General features: G+C 40.5%; 1 protein-coding gene across 1 annotated transcript in view; it reads left to right on the top strand.

The window, feature by feature from the left end:
* The window catches only part of dpp6a (dipeptidyl-peptidase 6a), a 507,676-nt gene that overhangs the window by 335,463 nt on the left and 166,213 nt on the right, over window positions 1-6,000 (top strand). The gene's annotated exons all lie outside the window — the stretch shown is intronic.

Here is a 6,000-nt window from a genome sequence, read left to right as displayed (position 1 = left end):
AAACTGGTCCAGGAGGCTGGCGAGCAGTGGGCACCCAATCGGGGCAGATGAAGAAACAGCATCAGATGCACGGGATGGGCAGTTATTCAGCTCGGCAAAGAAACACACAACAGTTAGTGCTGTTAAGAGAGACTGATTACAGTATACAGTGTTAACAGAGAGCAGCAGAGACTCCGGCAGGTCGAGCTGTTACAGACTCACTGAAAGCGAGAGTCAATTGATTTTCTGAGTTTAACATATAGGAAAAAAAGAAACATAAAATATTAAATATGCCCTGTTTTTATTTATATATTTAGAAAATCTGCAGTAGCCAGACACTGTTTAAGTGCTTTAAAATATATTTTCATTAAAGCGAGTCATATCGCTTCCCTCAACACCTGCTGGCTGCTTTGGGGGCTCGTGACTAAAACACGGTGAGATTCATAAAGAGAAAGTGTGTGCAGAGGCCAGTTCTGAGCCCCAAAGCAGCCTAAAAATCTAATGTAATAAAAATGTTTTATCAACCATTATATCTCCCACTCAGTGTGCTTTCCAGTGTTAAATCTCACTGTGTGACGGTGGGCGGGACACAATCAGTTACCGTGCCACGTATGACCAATCCGATCGGTCACCACTTAATTTAAATAACGTTCATCCGGAAAGAGACAGCACAGATGTTTATACTGCACATTGCACATGTCACTGTGGTCACCACCCAGTGTGGACAGCAGGCCTGCAGCAGCTTTAACTTGATGATAAAGCTAAAACATTATAGAAGACTTAGTATTGTAATGAATAAGACCATGGACTATTTATACAGACAGGAAACTAATGACTAAACAAGCCACAGGTGATGATAGTAATGAAATGGGTGGAGCTTAGGGGGAGACATGGAAATGTGTATCAGGACTTATATGTATATACTGAGGATGTGTCAGTTATATGTATATATTTGTGGTGGCAGTAGAATTGCTAAGAGACACAGTAATTTAAATAAGCATTACATGAAAAATGTTACATTGTTAATACTCATATTTTAAAAATTAATTATGGGAGACAATTTTGCCCTGCATTTTCAACCAGCCCCCTTTTGGAGAAGACTACCTGGCTAGTGGTCCCCCATTAATCTGATCTTGAGAACCCTGGATAAGAGCTTCAATAAAACTCTGCAGAAGAGCCAGTAGGAGTTAAACTCATTTACAACCACTTACTGTACACATTATTGCTGCAGATAATGAGGCTATATTCACATTACAGGCTTGAAGGGGCACAAATTTTAGTTTTTGCCTAAGTCTGACAAAGATGTGACTTTTTCAAAATGGAGAGAACATAAAAATCTGATCTGTTCATATCAGAGCCACTTTTGTATGAGACAGATTGGACACGTCTCATATGTGATAATAAAAATGTTTATACTGCAGATTGCTTATATCACTGCGGTCATCTCCCACTGTGGACCTATGATAGAGATAAAACATCATAGAAGACTTAATAGTGTAACGAGTAAAATCATAGACTATTTATACAGTCAGGAAACTAATGGCTAAACAAGCCACAGGTGATGCAAGTAATGAAATGGGTGGAGCTAAGGAGGAGACAGAAGGTTGTGGAGTGAAGATTCTGTGTCACTCAGCTCCCACACTGATGATCTGTTTTTCTGTTTATGAAATAATGAGTCACACACAAACGTGGAAGGTCTTCATCATCTCTTTTTATTCTGTTTTCTCAGTAGTTTTCGACTGTGACAGCTGACAAGTGGGCTAAAGTAGAACCACGCGTCAGGCAGCCTGCCAGTGCAGATGGGCAAATGAGATGTTTGCCCATTCAACCATATGAGCTTTCACATAATTTCTTCATTCACTGGGCCTGTTAATCTCTGAATGTAAGGCTAATAATGGGGAGTTTGTTGTCCTTTGCTGCAGTAACAGCCTCTGCTCTTCTGGGAAGGCTGTACACTAGATGTTGGAACATTGCTGTGAGGATTTGGTTGAGCATTAGTGAGGTCAGGTACTGATGTTGGATGGTCAGGACTGGATCACTCCAACTCATCCCAAAGGTATTTGATAGAGCTGCATCACTCCAGAATACATAGTCACTGATCCACAGTCCAGTGCTGGGGGGCTTTATGTCTCTCTAGCCCACACTTAGCATTAAGCATAGTGACTTCAGGCTCATCTATGGCTTAATTCAGAAAAACAATAGATAAATAAAATTTTATTAATCATAAAATCACAAAATGTTATCAAATAATAAAGCTTATCGTGAAACTATTATAAAACAATGTCTCAGGCAGTGTATTAATAACCATTTCATGTAATAACTTTCTGTGAGGGAGCTTTTAGAGGTGGATGTCTGGTTCCTATCACCACCACTGTGAACAATCCTGACTCTAAGTTTCTCTAGAACAGAGCGTTTCACACCAAACCACTCTGAACAACTTTGCTTGCATCTTAAACATTTAATAAAACTAAAAATTCCATGGAATTTCTCCCTTATGGCTGTTAGCTTCCCCACTGCTTTGGAGTGCTTGCTTGCTACAAATGGTTATTCATGGCCTGCCTCCAGCGTGGCACTGACAGGGAATATTCAGCAGCTTGGGTGGTTAGTGTTATTGAACTCTAGGTCAGCTCTGGGACCTTCTGCACACATATTAAACAGAAATATTGACACATTTTAGTGTTTGCATGTGTCAAGTGATTTGAGCATATAATTTGTGCTGACTTTCTCCTCCAACATGCAGAAATCTCAGTTCATATGATGTCATTTTATTTCAGCAGACCTAAAACAGCATCTAATGTTGAGTACTCATCTATTGAGGCCTCAAATACTCATCAAAATAACCCTTAAAGTTATGAAAGGTTTCATAGTTAACCATGACTTTAAATGTGTTCAATACTGCAGTATCCTAAGGGTTTCAGTCACGTGATATTTCTGTCGTGGCCGCCATATTTTGGACTGAATTTCTGGCTTTGCTGCTCCACACAAACATAACTAGAGGTGAAAGATGGCTAAAATTACTCTCCTACAGAGTCGATAAAATAGTCTGCGATTGTAACAGAGCTAAAACAAAAAGAAAAGCATTAATAATAATAATTGTAGTCCTTAGTTGTGTGAATTCTTCCAAAATTATTGTTCGTAAGAAATCATTTTTGTTATATATTTCTTGTTACTTTGAGCTAAATTGTTGTTTTATATTTCATTTTTCAAAAAAATACTGATTCTTGCTATGTTAATACTACATGCAAGTTCAATGTGCTAATTTGGACTACAATTCCCTGCTGACATGCGCGCAACTGCCAAAGCTCACGTTTTCTGCTAATTTTGTGCCTTCGCGCTTCCCTTACCCCCAGCAGCGCTCTGGAGGCAAGTTGTGTAGAAAAAGCTCTGTGAATAACCTCATATTTTATGAGGTTATATGTACTTCTGAGATGAATGTTTGCAAGCATCATCTGTAATAACAGTCATAGCTTTAATGTGCTGCATTTTGGACAAGTTTTAGCGCATATTTAACAGAATTTAATACTTTAATTCCCAATGGAACTACCGGCGGTGTTCTATGCAGACATCGGTTTTTGGCGCCATTTGGGGAATGAGCTAGAAAATGTGCTTAAACTTCTGTTCTTTTCTCACTTTTATAGAGCTATGGGCAGTTACAGCAAACAATGTTGAAACGGATTGTGTATGTGTGTATGCAGGTATGTTGTAGTCAATTTGTCTTGCAATTGGTTGTAAAAAAGCTTCGGAACTCCCTCTCTGTGCTGGCTACAGTTCGTCCACTGTATGATCACATATAACTAAATGTACTAGCTGAGCTGTATATTGTTTTCACTCTATTTTATTTTCATGAGCAAATGTGTACTAGTAGTCACCCCAGCAGCGCTTTACACTATGCTGGAGAGCTATGGGCAGTTGCAGCAAACATAATGTTGAAACGGATTGTGTATTTGTGTATGCAGGAAGTTCGGCTGTGTCTTACAGGCAGAGAGGGAAGCCATTGAGTCAGCCGTTTTCTGTGCATCCATCCTTTTAATGCGAGCTCTCCGGTAACACCTACCGTTACACGATCCTTATACAGTTTCCCCTGAACTCCTGATCCTAAAACTGAAACTGAAAGAAAGCTAGCAAGTTTGTGTTTCCTGACATTTATATTTATCTCACACTCAGCCCCTCTACCTATTCTGAGTCTCTCAGAGCATTTAAAAGCACAGAAGCCCACCGGCTCTTCACGTCAGGGTGGGTAAAGGATCCCATGGTGTTGCATAAAGAGGAGGTAAACTCTGTGATCATAGGAGGGTAACGACATCAGCTAATCAACACAGATGTGATCAATGCTGGCCTTTAGATAACTTTCACTAATGTTTACAGCCGAGAGATGAACAGTCGCCCCCCTAACGGAGCTGCAGACAGCCGGTATAACTTTACTCTCTGTTTCTGATTTAAATGATGTTTGAATGGAGAAACATAAGCGTTAAATATCAGACTGAATGTTGTGGGTCGGGAAACGACATTGTGTTTCGACAGACGTGATTCTGTAAGTTTGCTGGTGCAGTTAGTTCAGAGTTCAGCTCCAGTCCTGAAACCCTCCACTGCATATCTGTGGTTTCCTTGATTAAAATACCTGATATTATTAGCTAATAAACCCCTTCTTGAACTGAACGAGGTGAACAGCAGAGAGAAACACTGAACTATACAGTGCAGCGGCTCCAAGCCTGGAGTGAAAACACTGAATTAAAGGTCTGTGTGTCTCTCGTCTCTCGGCTCCTGTAGCGTCTTACAGGTGAATCATTCACACAGCACAGTAAATTGACGGCATCATGCAGCGCAGTCACTCCTTGATTCAGTCCTCAAAATGGTGGTGACGTCATCTGAAACGCGAGAATAGAATTTATCCAGTAAGCAGCAACAATGTGATCACATTTTTTGATAAATGCTTTTATTTCTTTGATTTTCTTTGGCTGGTTTGCCGGTTTTCATCTTGGAAAGCAGCACTGAGGAACACATAGGCCAAAAATCAGTCATCACCGAGCTACAGAGTGGATGATTGAGGAGTTTTTGGAGATACAGGTCTGAATTTGGCAGCAGTGCCGGTGTTCACCGCCTCATCCGCTGCCAGAACTCACCACAACAAACAAGTTGGAGCCTCTGAGCTCTGAGCGGAGTTTTCACACAGCACCTAGTAGTACTCGGATGAGAATTACTCTACTAACATATTTAAGATGATTCATCAAGCTTGTCAGGCCTCAATGGTTTACCAGCTGCTTATCATAAATTTTGCACTAAGCATTTCCTCACTGTTATTCAAAGAGCTTCCACACATGAGAATTCTCAGGCATCTCTGCTCTTTTAGCTCAGTGGCTGGGTGGAAAGCAGTGCAGTTTGTTGGTGAGATGATGTGGACGCCTAGCCTGAACGTCTGATGTATTCGACTAAACCAGCTATAAAACATTTATCTTTAACATTTTAACACATGTAAAGGCTGTTGCTGATGAAACCTGCTGCAGTTTAGACTACAAGCTGGGCATTTGGATCTCTGTGGGTGGGTAACTGTAGAATCAAGAATGAATCTCTTCTTTTTTTAACGAAGAGGGTGTTTTTTAAGCACCTACTCTGGTAGAAATGAAGGTTCTGTTCAGGTACACTTTTCGTTCATCAAGGTACAAACAATGTAAATGTTCCCTCAAAGGTACAACAGTGGTTTTAAGGTCTGATTGTGAACCTTAAATAAGTTTTTCCAGGTGAAAAGTTCGTATTTGTACCTTTTCATAACCGAATGATTTAAAACAGAACAGTAAAATAAAAGCGTGGAGACGAGACGGGGTGTGTGGAGTCAGTACAGCTTAGAACATATCATTTCAGTGGATTATGGTTCAGTTATGTTCCCTGACTAAAGGTGCTGAGATGTACCCTTGAGGGTCCCACCCCAGTGACAAGAGGGGTCCTGCCCCAGTGATGTCATATCTTTTCATGCCTTTTTTGTTCTGAGAGTGTAGTTACAGTGAATCATGTGGGAATGTGTTTTTC

This window comes from Colossoma macropomum, unplaced genomic scaffold, assembly GCF_904425465.1.
Source record: "Colossoma macropomum unplaced genomic scaffold, Colossoma_macropomum, whole genome shotgun sequence".
Taxonomy (NCBI): domain Eukaryota; kingdom Metazoa; phylum Chordata; class Actinopteri; order Characiformes; family Serrasalmidae; genus Colossoma; species Colossoma macropomum.
The sequence above is the reverse complement of the archived record's forward strand: the minus strand, read 5'-3'. Positions and strand labels throughout refer to the sequence as shown.